The following is a 22,606-nucleotide window of genomic DNA, read 5'->3' as shown; positions in this document are numbered from 1 at the left end:
GCAGCTCAACATCTCAACCAGATGCGCCAAACATTTCGTAACGATAAACGAACTTTTTGTTGAATTATCCCTACAAGAATAACCTCTTTTCCATACACCATAATACTTAAGGGAACAAGCATGTCGACTAGGGAAGATGCTTAACTTCCCCTTAAAAAGACGAATAACTTTGGAACGAGAGAATATACCTTCTCCGACTAACGAGCTATTGAAAGAATAAAAGTTAGGCTTGCTCATTGAGAAAAGTATAAAGAAACCTCCCACATCCTTACCATTTCGTGCAAACTCATCTCTAAGGCACTTCCAAGATGTCACACCCCCAAAATCCACCCACGGAGTATCACCGCTTGGGAGCGTGACTGACCAGGATCAAGCCACCAATCATATTGAACATGTAAGTAATAAGTAAAAGTAAATGCAATTCAGCCAAACCAATATGAAAGGTATTCAAAACATAAGTGCAACATCAATGTTTAGCGGAAGCATAAAATAAACCCAACATAAGTATGAATATGTAGTGTCAAAATGTTTAATCAAAGCATTCACGATCCTTGTCCACAACGACCGCGCCTCCCAGTGCAAGCTCCATGTATACCTAATGACCTGCAAGGCATGTAACAGAGAGTCAACAACTAGTTGAGCGAGTTCACAGTGGGTTGTTTAGTAATAGTGTTCATTTCATAAAACGTTTATTTGTTTAGTAACCCATGTATCGTTTTTAGTTACATCGCGGCCCTCCAGGCATGTTTGCGAAGATTAGTGGGGGTTTCCCATGTATTGTAGACTAGTTTTATTTGTATCGCGACCCTCCAGGCATGTGTGCGAAGTTTAGTATCAGTATCGCGGCCATTCCAGGCATGTGTGCGAAGAATCAGTATCAGTATCGCGGCCATTACAGGCATGTGTGCGAAGAGTAGTGGGGGCTTCTGATGGAGTATGTAAAAACCGGGTGCTAAACTGTATTATAACAAGTGTTTTATTGTCGTAAACTTGATTATACGTGTCGAATGTGATATCTACGAGCGTTTGTGGTGTTACAGGTTAATCGGGTTAAATCAGCGAAGTTAGAGAGTTCAATGATGAAACGGGACAAGCGCGGAGGATTATGAGAAAGATATCATGTTAAACGGGAGTTGTGCGGGTTAAAAGATAGCTTAAGAGAACAAGAAACATGGAATATTGAAGTTGAGGGGTCTGGATCTCGTTAGTTGAAAGTTGAAAATATGTATTTACAAGGGACCAAGGACAGCGACCGTAAGCTACGGTATTCAAACCATAGCCTACGGTGGAGTGATGCCAGAAAATACAGAATGAACAGAATATTAAAACCGTAACCTACGGTAATAACCGTAGGCTACGGTTGCTTACAAAAGGCAGCCAATACAAAGAATCACATGGGCTTGGGGCGGCTGACTTGTTGAAGGATTCGCAGTCAACAACATCATCATTAACATCATTCATTCACAATCAGCCATCACGTGCACTTGAGGGAATAAATTGAAAGGCAGCCGCCATTTTGGAGGTTTCATAAAAACATTGATTATCATCACAGCAAGCCACGTGAACTTTGTCACACCCGCTCATAGCGGAAGCACGAGGTGTGATCTGATCGGTTCTCATTGCATAACAATATAAGTGAACATACTAAATGAATAAAAACAAGCTCCAATGCCATTGTCATAATCGTTTCAAAAGAACGCAACATAAGTTAAATGTATTGGTTACAAACCATAGAATGAAATTAAGTTGTCATTGTTTTATACATCAAGATGTAAGTCTTAAAATGTCAAGGCTTTGACCACTATATCACCGCAAAGAGGCGGTATATAACGGGCAAACCCTTCAAATGGTGGCATGGAGTCTTGATACTTGTTTTCCTTGACTGAAATGTCTGCATGGTCCACTAATTTCCTGAAATACATGTTAAGTTTGAAAACATCAACAAAAGTTGGCGAGTTCATGCAGTTTAGTTGTATGAGATGTATCTGTAAAATGTGAGTTGTATAAAATGTATCTGTAAAATGTGAGTTGTATAAAATGTATCCATAAAATGTGAGTTGTATAAAATGTATCCATAAAATGTGAGTTGTATAAAATGTATCTGTATGTAATGATGTAGTATGTAAAGCGTCAATGAAATCGTTGATCATTAATGTTTCGCGAGGACATTAATATGTGTGACGAAAAAGGAAGCAATCCAACCCTATCGACTGGGACACAAAAGCACTCTTCCGTATGGGTCCACGACCAAGAGTGGGGCTCGCCAAAACCCATTAGATCTAACCACTTGTACCTAGGTCCAAACTGGATTAATGGTGCTTAGATGTATAACCCTAATTCGCACATGATCTAAGGTGTTTCATTCCCTAACTTTAACATACGTTGAACATGTATTTTCCCCGATAGTTGTAAAGTTGTAAAACATTTAAATGAATAGGGGACATGAACTCACAGAATTGCGTCCGTGAATGGTAAGTAACTGTGATCTGACATACGGTCGTCCTGAATAGTGTCACGACCTACAAACGTTCTATATTTGTTAGACACTTCGGTCTTTGTAAATAACTTGAGTACAAGTCTTCTGTCTTAAATATGTGTAAGACTTGTATGTCTTTATTGTTCGTTGAACTGTGTATTAGATGAATGAATTATTATACTGTTATATATATTTCACCAAATATATATATGTAATCTTGTATCTTGTGAGTTGTATCATCGGGTCTTGTCTTCTTGATTTCGTGTCTTTGTATAGGTAAATTGTATAATTGTAATTTTTATCAATTATATATCATTGGGCTTAGCCTAAGAATTCATGTTATTGGGCCCAAATAGTGTTGGGCCTAAATAGTGTTGGGCCTCAATAGTGTTGGGCCTCAATAGTGTTGGGCCTCAATAGTGTTGGGCCTCAATAGTGTTGGGCTTAAATAGTGTTGGGCCTAAATAGTGTTAGCCCAAATGTTTGGTTTTGGGCTTAGCCCATGAGTCTTGATATTGGGCTTAGCCCATGTATTTATGTTAAGCCCACTTAGGAAAGTTAAGCCCATTTGTATAAAATAAGCCCATATGTATAATAAGCCCATTTGTATAAAATAGGCCCATATGTATAATAAGCCCATTTGTATAAAATAGGCCCATATGTAAAATAAGCCCATATGTAAAATAAGTCCATTTTGTGAATATAAGCCCATTTAGTAAAATCTTGTAATTTATATAAAAATCACCAAGTTTTAGTTAATAAAAACATAATAGTTTTATAAGTTTCAAAACATCCGGATATTGTTTTGGTGATTTATATGTATTCGCGTCGTATTCGCGTCGAATGATCGCCTAAGTGTCGTAGTAACTCCTCGGAATGGAGATATGTTCATATATTCGCCTGTTGTCCGTTTTGACCATAAGTTGTGTTCGTCGAAAGCTCGGAATGTCCGTAAGTTGTTTTCAAGTGTGTCTATATGTATTCTTGTAAGTCTTTAGTTGTAAGTATGTCTTGTATTTATTTGTGTCATTGTTATCAAGTCCCTAACTTTTATATATAACTAATACAAATAATAAACACATAGCACATACTTGATATGTTCACTAAATATATATTTTACCAAAATATATATTTATGTCAATTTTTATGTTTAGAAAGACCAACTTTCTAATCATGTAAAGACTTTGTTAAAAATAAAAATTTTTCTAACATATGATTTCTAAGAAAAATTAGCCATAGTTCCTTTGATATATGAACTTTGCCATGTTTATTAACATATCATTTTCTAAACAAAAACACATGAGATTCATAACAAACTTTTTAACAAGATGAACTCATAAACATGTAGGGTTTTAGTATGATCTTTACATATGTTTACTAGTTTAAAAAAAAAAATCATACTCTACTTCTAGTTTTGCCAAACTTTTATAGAAAACCTATCTTGTATGTTTCTTTTATAAATCTTTCAAAAAGCATGATTCTTAGTAAAATACTTTACACACTTTTATAACATCAAAAATATATGTTCATTCCTTAAACATTAAGTTTAATATAACCCTTTTAATACTTTCATGTATACTTGTTAGATTATGTTTTTAAACATTATCTAACAAGTTTTTCATATGATGCTCATCATAACTAGATCAAATAAACAAGTAACAAGCATCAAATCACAACATAAACAATCTTATATATTATGATTTTTTTTAGTTTGCTTTTATGTATTTTTCATCTTATTCTTTAATGAATCTTTTAGTTATAACTTGTTCATAAGCAATATATACATAAACAAGTAAAAAAAAAAGATTAGAATGCTCACTTCTAGCTCTTGTGGCTAGGGATGATCTTGATGAAAATGAAAAGCAAAGTTGATGAACTTTTGATGGTTGAAAGCTCCTAGATGAATGAAAATGGATGCTTCAACTTGGAGATGTCTTAGATCTTCATAACTTCCATGAAAATGCATCTTGATCATCAAAAAGTGGCTTAAAAATGAAGTTGGTTTGTGGTTGTTCTTGGCCGAAAATGATGAAGATGATGGGAGCTTTTGTGTGTGTAAGTTATGGTGTAATTTATGATGAAAATGGTTAGTAACTTAAAGTAACTAGTTGTTATAACAATGATCATACTTCATCAACTTGCAAGGGAAGCAAAATATCTAAGATATTTTTAGCAACAACTTGAGCATGTGGGTCCCACAAGGGGCGGCCCACATAAGGGGGGGGGTCATGCTTGGTGAATTGTTTTAACTAGTTTAATGTGTTAGAATTCTTAGAAAAATGTTAGGAAAGCGTAGATGTTCAAGTTTTTAAGTGTTAAAAGGGTTTTAAATGTCCATTACTAGACCATAATGATCCAATTAACACTAGATGACCATTAAAAAAAGATTTGATATTGTTCGGATATTCGTTTCGAATTGTTTTGGTTAGACGTTATTTGAACGTTAAGTTGTGTAACTTGTGTGAATTGATATAGTTATTGGTTTGGATGATACCCGAATGTATCCTCACATGAATTCTATGTTAAATAATATTTTTACGTGTCGTAAAAATATTAGAAAGATGATTTCTGCGGAGAAGTGTTGAAATCGTCGCTTTTAGTGCTTTTCAGGCAATTTTTAGTGTTATCGGACTTCGGAAAGATTTTAATCAAACCCTTGTATTCCTAGTTAGGGTTTAATATATATAAGATGTTGGACTTTCGTCTAAGTCCTAAAGATGTCGTTTAGATGATTTCTGCGGATTCTGCGTTTTCGTCAGGATACTAGTTTATTAGGTGCTTTTCTAGTAGTTTCGATGCATTGTTTAAACTGTTTCAAATGTACTTAATAAAAATGGATCATATGCATCCTAAGTAGTATTCCATGAGTATTCTAAGTGTATGTCACAAAATACGCAGTTCGAGTGTTCAAAATGCATAAAAATGTAGCTAAAATGAGTACTTTAAGTGTAAGAAAGTTACCGGAAAGTGGCAGTTGTCATATTCTCCCCCTGTTATTAAGAATTTCGTCCCGAAATTCAAGCTGAGTCATCCTTTGCAGGAGTATTCTCAAACAGGTAGGGGTATTTTGGTTTTGATTTGATCTGTACGTTCCCAAATATATACGGGTCCGTGTCGAGAGTTCCAACGAATTTTAACTAATATGTTACGACTCCTTCGTATTTTCTGGACCTCCCGGTCCATGACCTTAACAGGTGCTTTATGAATTGGAGTTTGTCATCAATGTGAACTTCATCCGCCGGGATGATAACCGTTTCTTGTGTTGGACTCTTCTTAAGATTCGACACATGAAATATGTCATGTACACTACTTAGTTCTTCTAGTAACTTCAGTTTGTAGGAAACGGTTCCAATCTTTTCTAAGATTTCAAAGGGTCCTACATAACGGGGGTTAAGCTTTCCACATTTGCCGAAACTTGCTACGCCCTTCCAAGGTGAGACTTTCAACAAGGCCTTATCTCCGACCTCGAAAGATAATGGCTTCCGTCTCCTGTCTGCGTAGCTCTTTTATCGATCGCGAGCCGCCTTGATACTGTCTCTGATCTAAAGATTTTATCCGTAGTCTTTTGGACTAAATCCGGTCTGATTAGTTGTTTATCGCCCGCTTCCGCCCAACATAGCGGAGAGCGACACTTTCGACCATAGAGAGCTTCAAACGGTGCAGCTTGTATACTTGTATGGTAGCTGTTGTTGTAGGAAAACTCAACCAAAGGAAAATGAGTATCCCAATTGCCGCCCAAATCCATAACACACGCACGAAGCATATCTTCGAGTGTTTGGATTGTCCGTTCACTCTGGCCGTCAGTTTGTGGATGAAAAGTCGTACTTAGATTTAAATGAGATCCAAAGGCCTCTTGAAATGACTTCTAAATTCGTGAAATGAAGAGACCGTCTTGGTCTGAGATGATTGAAATAGGCACTCCATGACGAGCCACTATTTCCTTAAGATAGAGTTCTGCTAGTTTCTCTGTGCTATCCTTCTCCCGAATCGGCAAGAAGTGTGCGGACTTTGTCAATCTATCGACGTTTACCCATATCATGTCGTGGTCTCTTGCGGTCCTGGGTAGCTTCGTAACGAAGTCCATCGATATTTGTTCCCATTCCCAGAAGGGAATCTTGGGTTGGTGTAGCAACCCCGAGGGTTTCTGATATTCTGTCTTGACCATTGTGCAGGTCAAGCATTTTCCGACATAAGTCGCGATATCCTTTTTGAGGTTAGGCCACCAATAGTACTCTTTCAAGTCTTGGGCCTATGTGCTTCCTCAAAATAACATCCCGAAGGCCGCCAAACAGTGGAACTCAAATTCTACCCACAGAGTATAAAGTTCCATCTTCTTTCGGTACTAATTGTTTTTCTGTGACTCAAAGTGTTTCTGCTCGAATATGTTCTTCCTTGAGCGCTTCTTGTTGTGCATCATGAATTCGTGTGGTAAGATCCGTGTGAATCGTCATCTGTAATGCTCGAACTCTCAAAGTTCTAACTCGTTCCTTGCGGCTCAAGGCGTCTGCTACAACGTTCGCCTTGCCCGGATGGTACTTTATTTCACAATCATAGTCATTCAGCAATTCAATCCAACTTCGCTGACGCATATTTAGTTCTTTTTGATTGAATATGTGCTGAAGACTTTTATGATCCGTGAAAATCGTACAGTGAGTACCATATAAGTAATGTCGCCATATTTTCAAAGTGAATACCACTGCGCCTAACTCGAGGTTGTGAGTGGTATCATTCTTTTCATGAACTTCCAGTTGACATGATGCGTACGCGATAATTTTCTCCCGTTGCATAAGTATGCAACCCGATCCTTGATGCGAAGCATCACAGTAAACTACAAAGTCATCGGTACCATCGGGTAGTGATAAGATTGGTGCATCGCACAACTTATCCTTGAGAAGTTGACATGATTCTTCTTGTTTCTCGATTTAGGTGAGGGAGGTTAGCGGTTGAGAAAATTTTAGAAAAATTCTCTATAAATCTCCGATAGTACCCTGCTAATCCCAAGAATTATCGGACTTCAGTTGGAGTCTTGGGTGCTTCCCAGTTCTTAATTGCTTCGATCTTGGAGGTGTCTACTTGAATGCCTTTCTTGTTCACTATCTGCCCGAGAAATTGTACTTCACGGATCCAAAACTCGCATTTATGTCTCCTTCTTGAGTAGTTCTAAAATGGTTCTCAAATGTTGCCATGCTCAGCTGCTGATCGCAAGTATATCAAAATGTCGTCAATGAACACTATGACGAATTTGTCGAGATACAACTTGCACACGTGGTTCATTAAATCCATGAAGACCGCTGGTGCGTTCGTTAAACCAAAAGGCATAACGTGAAACTTGTAATGACCATAACGAGCTCGAAAAAAAAACGTTATCGGTACGCTTTCCTCTTGTATTCGAAACTGGTTATACCCCGATCGTAAGTCTATCTTGGAGTAGAAGCTTGAACCTTGTATTTGATTGAATAAGTCATCGATCCTCAGTAGTGGATACCGATTCTTGATGATGAGTTTATTCAACTCTATGTACTCCATGCACATTCTGAACGTTCTGTTCTTCTTATTCACAAATAGGAATGGAACTCCCCAAGGTGAGAAGCTTGGTCTAGTGAATACTTTATTCAACAACTCTTGAAGTTGTGTGGGTAACTCTTGCAATTCAGAAGGTGCTAATCTACATGGAGATTTGGTTATGGGTGCGGTTCACGATGCCAAGTCGATATGAAACTCGACGTGTCGATATGGTTATAGTCCCGACAAGTATTCAGGAAATATTTCAGGAAACTCTTTTACTACTGGAATATCTGTCAGTTGTGGCCCAACGACCTTCTTGTCGACAACATGTGCTAGAAAGGCAATACAACCTTTCCGTAAGCCCTTCTGTGCCTTCTTGTAATTAATGATCTGCAATGGTGTGTCGTGCTTCTCTCCGTGAATAACAAGTGTCTCTTTGTTTAGTGGTGGTAGGCGAATGACATTCTCATGGCAAAAGACTTCGGCTTGGTTATCGGATAACCAATCCATGCCAACCACTATGTTGAAACTACCCAACTCAATGAGTAAGAGATCGATACTGAATCTTCGCTCGCCAAGTTCCAAGGAACATTCTCTAACAACTTTCCCTGACTCGACTAGTTTACCGTATGTCGATTCTATATAATGAGGGGACGTCTAGCTTACTTGGCTCTAGGCCAAGTACATGTTAAATCCTGTGTGGCGAGGACTTCACTATATAGTTTTAGGAACCCTATGTTTAAATGTAGGATAACCCAATCCATATGTTTAGATGTAGGATAACCCAATCCCTAATTGTAGCTAGGACAATCCCGTCCTAGCCATGAAACTCATTTCACATGCATAAATTTGATTGGTAAGAAACGTGTCGGGTAACTACTATTTGAGTGATCGAGGTAGGGTGGGATGATGCGGTCATGCCTCGGATCTCAGAGGCTAAACCCTAAAGGGTAGCATTCAATGTGTTTGAATTCGGGTGTTACCTAGTATGGAACAACCTTTGAGAGATCGTGAAAGCCTCGAGTGTAACCAACAACATTGGCTCTAGTCATGATCGAGTTCTAGAATTTTGTTTCCAACCTTTGAATTTAAATCAGCGAGCAATACTTTTCTTGTATAAGATCCTTGAGTTCTTCCCCTGACAACCTCTTCACTGTATCCCTTCCTAGCGTTTGTACCTGGAGATTCCACCAAGTTAAGGTTGCGTTCAGCAGGAGACTCTCTGTGTATCTAATTGTCTACTTAGGAATGTATTTCCTAGTATGACTAACCAACTTTATTGTCTTTACGTGGTAGACAGAACGTACCAAACCTCTCGTATTAACGAGGTCTTGCCGCTTACAGTCCGAAAAGTCTTAAAATTAAGACCTTGTGTGGTCGCATCTTCTGGTGTGGCATTGCTACTCATTCCCGATCCATCGAGATTTGAATCACTTGAACCACCAGTACCGTCACTAGTGTCGTCCCGATTAACCGCATGTTGTGCAATTTCTGCACCCTCGTGTTGTTCTATAAGAACTTTAGTTTGACTGTGAGATGTTGATTAGTTTACCCCTTTTTGGGTGTAGACCTTCCTCCTGGCGCCATGATCTTTTTAAGATACAACATTAAAAGAATCTAGACATATATTTTGGATAAATATAGTCTATCATGTGCCCAAGAATAAAGAAGGAGATTGGTCATAGAATCCTCAAGATCGTATTGTTCATACATGTTTGAATAAATGATAATGTGGATAACCGAAACCAAAATGCGTAGCGCCTCTTGCGTGTATTGGTCAAATGTCTAAGTGGAAGAAGAAATAATTTGTTGAGGAGGGGAAACCAACCAGTGGCCTCCGTCCATATAGTATGCATTCCATACTCCATAGGCTTTGATCATCTGAAGTAGAGAAATTCCTTTGTCGTACTTGTTCGCGTCACGAATATGGTAATGGTGCTTGAGCTTCACGAGCTCCAACGAGATCATTAAAATCTCCATAGATGTCGAATAGAATGTATTGAGGGAGTTGTAGCATGGCTCATGCCATACTATCCCTTTGGATAAGACAAATGTCAAAATGACGGAATTTATTATATCCATTTCCAATAAATAAGATAAGGTGGCGTAGACACCAAAGAATCAACTCATGTACAAGAATTCTAGAATGTTGAGGAAAGATCCTCCATGAGTGGTTAACGAGTTTTGTTTGTTTAGATGACTAGTCTCGAACAACTCGTGTTATAGGTCAGATGTTTAGACGCGAATGAATACGTATCGTCTTCATGTATTGTATTGTAGGGTGTTATAGTAACCATCCCGGTTAGTGTTCTACTAGATAGAAACTTTAACACTTAAGAATTTTGAATGGATAGTGATCATTAGCTTGACCCGCAGAGTCCACCAGAATTTCCATGCACTACAAGTTGTTATTACGTGGGCCCCCGTAATAATAAATTGTCTTGCATGGTCACCCTAGCATTCTCTCGTTTAGAGCAGGCGATCAGTCAAAGAGAGGACACTATTGTCTATATACCTTCAACATAGAAGGAAACTTCATGATATTTCACGTGTCAACGTCCGTTGTCATTGCTCGCAGAATGACACGACATTAAATGAAATAAAAATAGAGAGAATTTGTAAAGATAACCACTGGGGGGCACCTTCAAGATGAGTGCTTCATCTTCCTTGACTAGACAAGGGTTTCGTCAATCATGATTTGTATGAGCCACAGGGACCTCGTCCCACTAACGGAGTTGTTGTCCAAGGCTGCCACTTCCGCGTTATCGTCACTACTGAAGTCAGGCATCTCAGCATCCAGGAGAAAGCAACCATTCTTCCACGGGATCAATGCTCTATGGTCTCACTTAGGAACCACATTCGTCATAAGCTCCGCAATAGACGTGAGGTCGATATTCTCATGGAAGATGTATTGTATAAAATATGTCATGTTTGAAAATAGAGTATCATATCTTGTGTAAAAGATGTCGTGTCTTAACCATGTTATGTGTGTCAAGGATGACAATGGAATTCGGAGTCGAAGGCATTTTGTTTTTGCCAAATATTTCATGCAACATATATATGAACAACCTATATATATATAATCATGTAAAATCCTATCAATCAAGGATTTCTATTTTGTATAAGCTGAACTTGTGAACTGTTTATAATGCGTAAACTGATAATGTAATGTATTGTAGGCACATAGTATGTTAATGTAATGTGTCTACTTCTCATAGACTTCACCCATGGAAATGTCCTCGCTTGATTTATGTGAAGTGAATTTTTGTTGTAGTGGACCTTGAAAAATGTTTATGCAATGAAAACCTTTTGACCTGTCCAATTTTATTTACAATCTGTTCAACATGAACAAGAGGTTTTCGTGAGAGGTCCCTAGTGATTGTAGACTTAGACTCGAGAAAGAATCCTGGTTCACTACAATCGATGCTCTGATACCAATCTGTCACACCCGCTCATAGCGGAAGCACGAGGTGTGATCTGATCGGTTCTCATTGCATAACAATATAAGTGAACATACTAAATGAATAAAAACAAGCTCCAATGCCATTGTCATAATCGTTTCAAAAGAACGCAACATAAGTTAAATGTATTGGTTACAAACCATAGAATGAAATTAAGTTGTCATTGTTTTATACATCAAGATGTAAGTCTTAAAATGTCAAGGCTTTGACCACTATATCACCGCAAAGAGGCGGTATATAACGGGCAAACCCTTCAAATGGTGGCATGGAGTCTTGATACTTGTTTTCCTTGACTGAAATGTCTGCATGGTCCACTAATTTCCTGAAATACATGTTAAGTTTGAAAACATCAACAAAAGTTGGCGAGTTCATGCAGTTTAGTTGTATGAGATGTATCTGTAAAATGTGAGTTGTATAAAATGTATCTGTAAAATGTGAGTTGTATAAAATGTATCCATAAAATGTGAGTTGTATAAAATGTATCCATAAAATGTGAGTTGTATAAAATGTATCTGTATGTAATGATGTAGTATGTAAAGCGTCAATGAAATCGTTGATCATTAATGTTTCGCGAGGACATTAATATGTGTGACGAAAAAGGAAGCAATCCAACCCTATCGACTGGGACACAAAAGCACTCTTCCGTATGGGTCCATGACCAAGAGTGGGGCTCGCCAAAACCCATTAGATCTAACCACTTGTACCTAGGTCCAAACTGGATTAATGGTGCTTAGATGTATAACCCTAATTCGCACATGATCTAAGGTGTTTCATTCCCTAACTTTAACATACGTTGAACATGTATTTTCCCCGATAGTTGTAAAGTTGTAAAACATTTAAATGAATAGGGGACATGAACTCACAGAATTGCGTCCGTGAATGGTAAGTAACTGTGATCTGACATACGGTCGTCCTGAATAGTGTCACGACCTACAAACGTTCTATATTTGTTAGACACTTCGGTCTTTGTAAATAACTTGAGTACAAGTCTTCTGTCTTAAATATGTGTAAGACTTGTATGTCTTTATTGTTCGTTGAACTGTGTATTAGATGAATGAATTATTATACTGTTATATATATTTCACCAAATATATATATGTAATCTTGTATCTTGTGAGTTGTATCATCGGGTCTTGTCTTCTTGATTTCGTGTCTTTGTATAGGTAAATTGTATAATTGTAATTTTTATCAATTATATATCATTGGGCTTAGCCCAAGAATTCATGTTATTGGGCCCAAATAGTGTTGGGCCTAAATAGTGTTGGGCCTCAATAGTGTTGGGCCTCAATAGTGTTGGGCCTCAATAGTGTTGGGCCTCAATAGTGTTGGGCTTAAATAGTGTTGGGCCTAAATAGTGTTAGCCCAAATGTTTGGTTTTGGGCTTAGCCCATGAGTCTTGATATTGGGCTTAGCCCATGTATTTATGTTAAGCCCACTTAGGAAAGTTAAGCCCATTTGTATAAAATAAGCCCATATGTATAATAAGCCCATTTGTATAAAATAGGCCCATATGTATAATAAGCCCATTTGTATAAAATAGGCCCATATGTAAAATAAGCCCATATGTAAAATAAGTCCATTTTGTGAATATAAGTCCATTTAGTAAAATCTTGTAATTTATATAAAAATCACCAAGTTTTAGTTAATAAAAACATAATAGTTTTATAAGTTTCAAAACATCCGGATATTGTTTTGGTGATTTATATGTATTCGCGTCGTATTCGCGTCGAATGATCGCCTAAGTGTCGTAGTAACTCCTCGGAATGGAGATATGTTCATATATTCGCCTGTTGTCCGTTTTGACCATAAGTTGTGTTCGTCGAAAGCTCGGAATGTCCGTAAGTTGTTTTCAAGTGTGTCTATATGTATTCTTGTAAGTCTTTAGTTGTAAGTATGTCTTGTATTTATTTGTGTCATTGTTATCAAGTCCCTAACTTTTATATATAACTAATACAAATAATAAACACATAGCACATACTTGATATGTTCACTAAATATATATTTTACCAAAATATATATTTATGTCAATTTTTATGTTTAGAAAGACCAACTTTCTAATCATGTAAAGACTTTGTTAAAAATAAAAATTTTTCTAACATATGATTTCTAAGAAAAATTAGCCATAGTTCCTTTGATATATGAACTTTGCCATGTTTATTAACATATCATTTTCTAAACAAAAACACATGAGATTCATAACAAACTTTTTAACAAGATGAACTCATAAACATGTAGGGTTTTAGTATGATCTTTACATATGTTTACTAGTTTAAAAAAAAATCATACTCTACTTCTAGTTTTGCCAAACTTTTATAGAAAACCTATCTTGTATGTTTCTTTTATAAATCTTTCAAAAAGCATGATTCTTAGTAAAATACTTTACACACTTTTATAACATCAAAAATATATGTTCATTCCTTAAACATTAAGTTTAATATAACCCTTTTAATACTTTCATGTATACTTGTTAGATTATGTTTTTAAACATTATCTAACAAGTTTTTCATATGATGCTCATCATAACTAGATCAAATAAACAAGTAACAAGCATCAAATCACAACATAAACAATCTTATATATTATGATTTTTTTTTAGTTTGCTTTTATGTATTTTCATCTTATTCTTTAATGAATCTTTTAGTTATAACTTGTTCATAAGCAATATATACATAAACAAGTAAAAAAAAAGATTAGAATGCTCACTTCTAGCTCTTGTGGCTAGGGATGATCTTGATGAAAATGAAAAGCAAAGTTGATGAACTTTTGATGGTTGAAAGCTCCTAGATGAATGAAAATGGATGCTTCAACTTGGAGATGTCTTAGATCTACATAACTTCCATGAAAATGCATCTTGATCATCAAAAAGTGGCTTAAAAATGAAGTTGGTTTGTGGTTGTTCTTGGCCGAAAATGATGAAGATGATGGGAGCTTTTGTGTGTGTAAGTTATGGTGTAATTTATGATGAAAATGGTTAGTAACTTAAAGTAACTAGTTGTTATAACAATGATCATACTTCATCAACTTGCAAGGGAAGCAAAATATCTAAGATATTTTTAGCAACAACTTGAGCATGTGGGTCCCACAAGGGGCGGCCCACATAAGGGGGGGTCATGCTTGGTGAATTGTTTTAACTAGTTTAATGTGTTAGAATTCTTAGAAAAATGTTAGGAAAGCGTAGATGTTCAAGTTTTTAAGTGTTAAAAGGGTGTTAGATGTCCATTACTAGACCATAATGATCCAATTAACACTAGATGACCATTAAAAAAAAGATTTGATATTGTTCGGATATTCGTTTCGAATTGTTTTGGTTAGACGTTATTTGAACGTTAAGTTGTGTAACTTGTGTTAATTGATATAGTTATTGGTTTGGATGATACCCGAATGTATCCTCACATGAATTCTATGTTAAATAATATTTTTACGTGTCGTAAAAATATTAGAAAGATGATTTCTGCGGAGAAGTGTTGAAATCATCGCTTTTAGTGCTTTTCAGGCAATTTTTAGTGTTATCGGACTTCGGAAAGATTTTAATCAAACCCTTGTATTCCTAGTTAGGGTTTAATATATATAAGATGTTGGACTTTCGTCTAAGTCCTAAAGATGTCGTTTAGATGATTTCTGCGGATTCTGCGTTTTCGTCAGGATACTAGTTTATTAGGTGCTTTTCTAGTAGTTTCGATGCATTGTTTAAACTGTTTCAAATGTACTTCATAAAAATGGATCATATGCATCCTAAGTAGTATTCCATGAGTATTCTAAGTGTATGTCACAAAATACGCAGTTCGAGTGTTCAAAATGCATAAAAATGTAGCTAAAATGAGTACTTTAAGTGTAAGAAAGTTACCGAAAAGTGGCAGTTGTCACAAACTTTGTTTTAAACAAAGTCAAATCATCATCATCACATCATCGATCCATACTACCATACACAAATACACGCATACAGTTAGACAAAGAGAGGTGCGCAGACTTGTTGACTTCTTGGATGAAGAGATAGGGGCCCAATATTACATCAACTCATGTGGACTTCCCTATTGGGCCGCAAATAGAATTGTAGGAGGCTTTGTTTCATAAAAAATCCATATCACATCAAAAACATCATCATATATTGACGACAGAAGGTTTTCAAGATTGTCATCGCTCACAATATTGAGAGGGGCACGAAGGGCATCAAGCTATTGAAGATCAACAACCCATCATGAGCGGCTAGTCTCCTAGTGGTTTTCTCCGGATGGAGGGTTTTTGTAAGTTAATTGATACTATGTGTTTGTGACAATCGTTTAACTCGGTGATCTAAGCATTCGATGCTTTTCACCTTGGTTTGATTTATTGGTTGTAAACAGTTACATTTATTTAAACCTTAATTTCTAAGCATTCAGTTCCTGAGAGTTCTAGTAATTGGGATATATTTGACATGGGGTAGGGTTTGTAAATTGTAATTGATAATCATTCGATAACCTCCCGTTAGTATTGACCGGAGTACTTAGTCGTTGGTTATCACAATTGGTTAATTAGGTTAAACATTTATGCCTATGTGAATGTTTTGATTAAACACATAACTGAACTTGTTTGCAAACCTGAAATTCGGAGGAACCTTTCTTTTTCCTATTGTTTAAAACCTCAAGTTCTTAATTCATAATTTAGTTAATCCACAAATCAAACAATCATTAGTTTATTTTTCTATAGTAGTTAATTAAAACTGAGCATTACACACTTTCCACAACCTCCTCCGGTTCGATATCCGACTTACTCTAGCTACTAGTTTATTTCGGTTTTTGCATGTCACGAACGACAGACATCAAAAAGCTACACATCAAGCTTAAAAGCTTAGAATCAAATAAGCCCAAAAAGAAGCATAGAAGCTTCATATAGGACAAAAAAGATTCATAGTTGATAGCTTCTCCCGCTAAGCTTAACATATCATAGTTTCTCCAAGTAAGATTCACATATCATAGCTTCTTCCAATAAGCTTCACATATGATAGCTTCTCCCGATAAGCTTAACATATGATAGCTTCTCCAAATAAGCTTCACATATCATAGCTTCTTCCAATAAGCTTCACATATGATAGCTTCTCCCGGTAAGCTTCACATACGATAGCTTCTCCCGATAAGCTTCACATATGATAGCTTCTCCCAATAAGCTTCACATATGATCGCTTTTCACAATAACTTCAAAGCCGGTCACTAACAACTTCAGACATCAGCTTCTTTCAATGAGATTTATGCCTACACATCTTATCATTGGAAGCTTCATCCTTGACCAGATAACTTATGAGTCACAAGCACCCATAACTACGTCATGACTGCTTATGACTAGGGAGTTGATGAAGTGGGTTCCCGGAGGCTCCCACTTAGCAAAGCTGGGAAGCAACAAGCAGGAAGCTATGCCGGGAGCTTAACAGCCCAAACAGGAGAAGAAGCTCAGTGGGCCAGCCCGGCCCATTACAACTAAGCCCATTAGGGTTAAGAGTAACATGCCTATAAATAGAGGATCCACCATCTATTTCATTCAACTCACTCTGGCTTGGAGATTCTAGCCATTTACTCTCTCTCTAAAATCACATACTCTCTTTCAAGAACACAAGCCATTATGCTGAGCTGCTTCCCCTCTGAGCTACTAAGGTCACGAGCTCCTAAGGGACTATACCAGTAGCTCCTAGTCACGAGCTATGCAACTTGGAGTCACCACAGTTGCTAGCTAATCGCTCGATCTCGACCACAAGCCCCTTCTAACGGGTTCTTTCGTGTTGTAGGTACAAGCTAGAAGGTGACGAGACTGACCCAAGGAACGTTCATACCTTCCCCTAATCTTATCCTTGTTGTTTCAACAGGCTAAATACACTTTAATGCATTAAAAAGGGTGATTGAAATAGATGGTTGTGGCTATTTAAGTTGTTAGGATGCATTTCTGAAAAAAAAAATATTTGGTGTAAAAGTGTAGAGATGAAATGAGTTTTGCAGTTAAAATATGTTAGTAAAATCTATTTAAATATATAATAAATAAATATAACAGTAAAAAGTTGAATGGTCAAAATTTTGAACCCATAACACACCGCAATGCAGTGCAGGAGAGGGGACCGGTGCGGTGCTTCCCATGTTTGTGCAGCTTATGTGACCTACACCTCCTTCCTTTTTGCGACCATAACATATAGTCTAAGAGACTTCAAACTTCATAAAGTTATACCTCACTCACGTTTTTTTATATATTTCTTTCCCGATAATAATAATAATAAAAGAAGATTTGTTAGGTGAGGCCATCTTGACAATTGTGCCTACCTTAAGTATTGTAATATCATTATACACTTCCAGACAATATGTCACTATTACTTTTTAATGACTCTAGAAACCTCTTTTAAGAGACTTTTTGAGCTTCATAAGTTACACCTCACTCACGTAATTTTTCACTGTCAAGCATCAAGCATCACCAACCGAAAGAAAAATCTGGTAATATGACCTTTACTCCATATGTAAATAACATATAAACACACACATGTACACACACTTATATATTTATATTAGTTTGGTACATCAATCTAGCAATACTCAAAAGAGTCTATAATCATATAGGTCGAAGTATACTTGCCCGGTGGTAAGAAGATGAAGCCATTTGGCTACATTTCGTGCTTTATTGCTCTCTTTGCACTTGCTCTACTATCTTATGTGGAAACACTTTCAACTCATAATCAACAAGGTATGTTTGGCATGCTTCTATATATATAAACAAACATGTTGATATACATACACACATATATATGTGTGTAAGGGTTCTACACATAAAACCGCTTTTGTAAGAAAATGATTGGAATCACAATTTTACTCATCTCTTCTAACGTTCTTAAAATATATAAACAAAATATAATAATCCAGCCTATTACTACTTTATTTTTCAGCTTTTCTCTTTTAATATCAATATAGTGATGAACTGAACCAGTAGTGATCGAATGTCTGCCGCAGAGCGTAGGGGAAAGCCATCATTTTATATGTAAGAAGTAAAAGAATTTAAAACATGAACCATTAAAAAAATTAAAAAATTTAGTTTTTTGTAATAAACTTTCTGCATATCATGTAATAATCGGTTTTTAGTTTTAAATAAAACATTGATAAAACAATTTATCCGTTGCTCATTAATAGGAAGATGTCATCAATTTATTAAAGGGTAAATCTTGTAAAAACTAACATACTTTCTAATTTTTCCCGGTCTTTTTGCTTTTTTTGCGCATAAATACTAACATATTTTTTTCTCATAAAAATCCCTCAACTTTTTTAAACATAAAAAACCAACATACTTTTTTTGTCTCATAAAAAACCAACATACTTTCTACTCTTTTATCATACAAGTCCTTTGAAATGTTAAATTTTAACAAAAAAATTCTTTTAATTATGATTGTAAGAAATCAAGAAAAAGTTATTTGACAAATTATATTATACTTGCGAAAAAAATCATTTGTTATAACTTTTTAACGATTTTAAATTTATACATACCATTTTATATGTTTTTTTTGTTTTATTTTCAGTTATATCATCCTCCCTTGTGTATTTTTATTATAATTTTTTCCGAATAATATTTATTGTAATCAATTTATAGAATTTAAAATGGTAAAGAAAAGACAAACATTGAGAAGACTTTAGTTTGCCATATATCCAATTTAAAACATTAATTCATCTCAATTCTTTTCTAGTGTGGTATTAATAAGTAAAAACAAAATATTTCCAATTTTGTTTAAATTTAATATTGGATGGGCTTTTATATGTAAAAAGTTGTGAAGAGACTTTAGTGAGAGAAAAAAAAAAGAAAGAAACTATGTTGGTTTTTTATGTGAAAAAAAAGTGAAAGGACTTTTACGAGAAAAATTAGAAAGTATATTGGTTTTTAGAAAGTATATCCATTCAAACACTAAGATAGGTCCATTCAAAAACAATTATTAAAATACAGAAATTAAAAGTTAGCTCATTAGGTTTATTTAGCCCAATACTATTTGAGAGTGATTGGCCGGAAATGATGGTGTTTTTTCCTTGTTGCTTAATACTCACTATGATAGCAGAAATCAGGCTGTTTGTTTACAATAGCATATACATATTGAAAGCTAGCAAGTAAAATTGGATATAGAAGACATTTGTAGAAAGAGAAAGAAAAAAAGAAATGAGATGAAGAAGAAGCAAAAGTGGTGACGGCATAAAGTGGGTCTAGGGTTAATATATATTTATGATTTATGGGCTTAACTTTAGCTGTCAAAGTGTTTTGAAAGGCAAACATAGTTTTCTTACTTAATATTATAAAATTAAATAAATCGACGTTATTTGATTTAACTTAATGAGTAAATTACAAGTTTTGTCCTTTAAATAAATCGATGTTATTTGATTTAACTTAATGAGTAAATTACAAGTTTTGTCCTTTATGTTTGTAATAAATTGCAGGCGGTATCATTTACCTTTAAATTTAACGATTTTTGTCCTTAACGTTTCAAAATCTTGCACGTTATGTCTTTTAGCCCTAATTCAGTCAGATTTTTTTGTTAAATATGGTCACGTGCCTTGCACATGAGGGTATTTTTGTCATTTTACCTCTCCAGAGACTATTGAGTAAATAACTTATATCAAGAGACTAAATGTGTAAAAAGATTAAATAATAAGATGTAAATAAAAAACCTAATTAAAAAAAGAGTAAATTGCAAGTTTTATCCTTTATGTTTGTACCATTTTGCAGGTGGTGTCCTTTGGTGCAAAAGTTTACGGGCGGTGTCCTTAACCTTTCAAAATCTTGCATGTTATATCCTTTAGCCCTAACTCAGTTAGATTTTTTGGTTAAATATAGTCATGTGCCTTGCACATGATGGTATTCTTGTCACTTAACATTCCCATGGGCTATTTTGTAAAGAATTATTAATCAAGGACTAATTGTATGAAACTGAAAAATAAAAATTAATATAAATTCTCTCTCTCTCTCTCTCTCTCTCTCTCTCTCTCTCTCTCTCTCTCTCTCTCTCTCTCTCTCTCTCTCTCTCTCTCTCTCTCTCTCTCTCTCTCTCTCTCTCTCATCTAAACCCACCATCACCACCACCAGCACCTCCCACCACTAGTTACGTCGCCACTGACCATCGTGGAACACACAGAAGTGTTAAAAGAACCCATCAATCTATGAGTTCCGTCAACCAGCTCTTGAACCGCCGTAAGCCAACTATCGCCTCCGTATATCTTGGTCTGATCGTCCGTTTAAACCCGACCTTGAAACACAAGAACAACTCGAACTCTAACCGCATGATTAGTATAAATTGAGACCTCAGATTACTCCGCAGACCCTTTACGTCTCAAAATTTCGCTCGGGTCTTCCTGTGATGGCCTGAATTGGATCGCCAAACACCTCATAACTCCGATCGTCTCGCTGTTCATCATTTCGTCGTCACTGTAAGTGATTCCTTTGTGTCTCTCGATCTGGTTTAACTGAAGATCAAAAGCCCTCTATCAATTGGGAATTACAGGGACTTGATAGTCTCAATTTTGCAGTTTGTCGGATTAGGGTTCATCTTGTTATAATTTGGGAATTCCGCTGAAACTGAACTAAGATATAAATATATTTATTTTTCTTTTTCAATTTTATATAATTAGTCCTTGATTAATAATTCTTTACAAAATAGCCCTTATGAAGGTTAAATGACAAGAATGCCATCATGTGCAAGGCACATGACCATATTTAACCAAAAAAAATCTGACTGAGTTAGGGCTAAGGATATAACGTGCAAGATTTTGGAAGGTTAAGGACACCGCCTGTAAACTTTTGCACTAAAGGACACCGCCTGCAAAATGATGCAAACATAAAGTACAAAATTTGTAATTTACTCTTAAAAAAATTCTCTCTCTCTTTCCCTATCACACGCCTCTCTACTCAATCTCTCTCTAAAAATCGTGCAACAACCTAATTCATCTTTAAAACTCGATTATTTTCATCAAATTCATTAGCAACAATTCACAGATCACAAATTCACAACAAGATGAAGATGAAGAGATCAATAGCTGTAGATTGTTCAGATCAGAAGCCGTTGAAGAAGATCAAACAATCATAACACAATTCGCCACCCTCATCTCCGTCGTGTTCGGCCACCGTGGCGGTTTTCTCCACTCCCGGATCTTCACCCAACTCTCAAACTAAGGGGATGGCAGATGTGTATGTATGCCATATCGATAAAAATTATAATAGTCAAAACCAAACTAAAATTATAATAGTCAAAACCAAACTAAAGAAAATCATTTATATTGTTGCATACATGTGTATGTATGCCTTATCGATAATCAAATGCTTTCTATGCGTGCAGATGTTGAAGAACAAAAGAACTGGCAGTTCGGCCAAGGCAGCGCGGTGACTGGGGCGCTCCCCCCTACGCTTGCAACTTCATGGATGGTCTCGGTCATAATTTGGTATTTTTATTGATGCCATGATGGACGGAAGAAGACGATGCGAGTAAAATGCGGTGAACTATTGGTGTCATTTCATATTGTATAATATTGTAACAGTATATATTAAAGTGTAGATTTGTGATATAGGGTGTAAGAATAAGAACGATGGTGTAAGAATAAGAACGATGATATTGTATTTATCTTTTGTGTAATAATAATTAATAATTTCCACCGGATGGTGGTTAGTGTTATAAGATACTTGTGAACTTGTCTCCTATATGGCTATATGTAATATTAATTATACTTCACAATCGAATTGGAAAACGCCTTTTATCTATCTTATACAGTAACTTTGGACGGATTTTAAAAAAGAAAATTCAAAACTTTAATATAATTTAAATTGGAAAGGGGAGATTCGCGTATTGACTTATTTTTTTAATCTCACAAGAACCCGGAAATATGAGAAAATTACGAAATTAGCCAAGAAAAAAGACGCGTCAGCCAATAATCAAGCGACACGTGTCCCAATGATTGGGTTTGAAAAGTGAAGACGCTTCCAAGGCGTCTACGAGACGCATCCACTTTAGCTTGCGTCTGGCTTAGTGTGATGGGTCTGGCTGGGTCCAATTTTCGATGCGTCGTTGAGAGTCTTTGGAAGCGTCCGCCAAGGTATCACGTGTCAGCTTTTGGATGCCTCTTCAGACTCTTTCAATGCGTCCAAAGACGCTTCCCTTGTCAGCTTTTCGATGCGTCTGCAGCTGCTTCGTATGCATCTA

At 36.0% G+C, this 22,606-nt stretch overlaps 1 long non-coding RNA gene across 1 annotated transcript; it reads left to right on the top strand.

The window, feature by feature from the left end:
• Positions 1-17,797: 17,797 nt before the first annotated feature.
• Positions 17,798-22,096, top strand: LOC110917691. The gene is made up of 3 exons (XR_002580784.2): positions 17,798-17,885; positions 18,009-18,132; positions 21,749-22,096. It is a non-coding gene; the product is annotated as an uncharacterized LOC110917691 (long non-coding RNA).
• The last annotated feature ends 510 nt before the right edge of the window (positions 22,097-22,606 follow it).

The sequence above is a fragment of the Helianthus annuus genome, chromosome 16 (genome assembly GCF_002127325.2).
Source record: "Helianthus annuus cultivar XRQ/B chromosome 16, HanXRQr2.0-SUNRISE, whole genome shotgun sequence".
In the NCBI taxonomy this organism is placed as follows: domain Eukaryota; kingdom Viridiplantae; phylum Streptophyta; class Magnoliopsida; order Asterales; family Asteraceae; genus Helianthus; species Helianthus annuus.
Note: the sequence above shows the minus strand (reverse complement) of the source record. Positions and strands in the feature narration are given on the sequence as shown.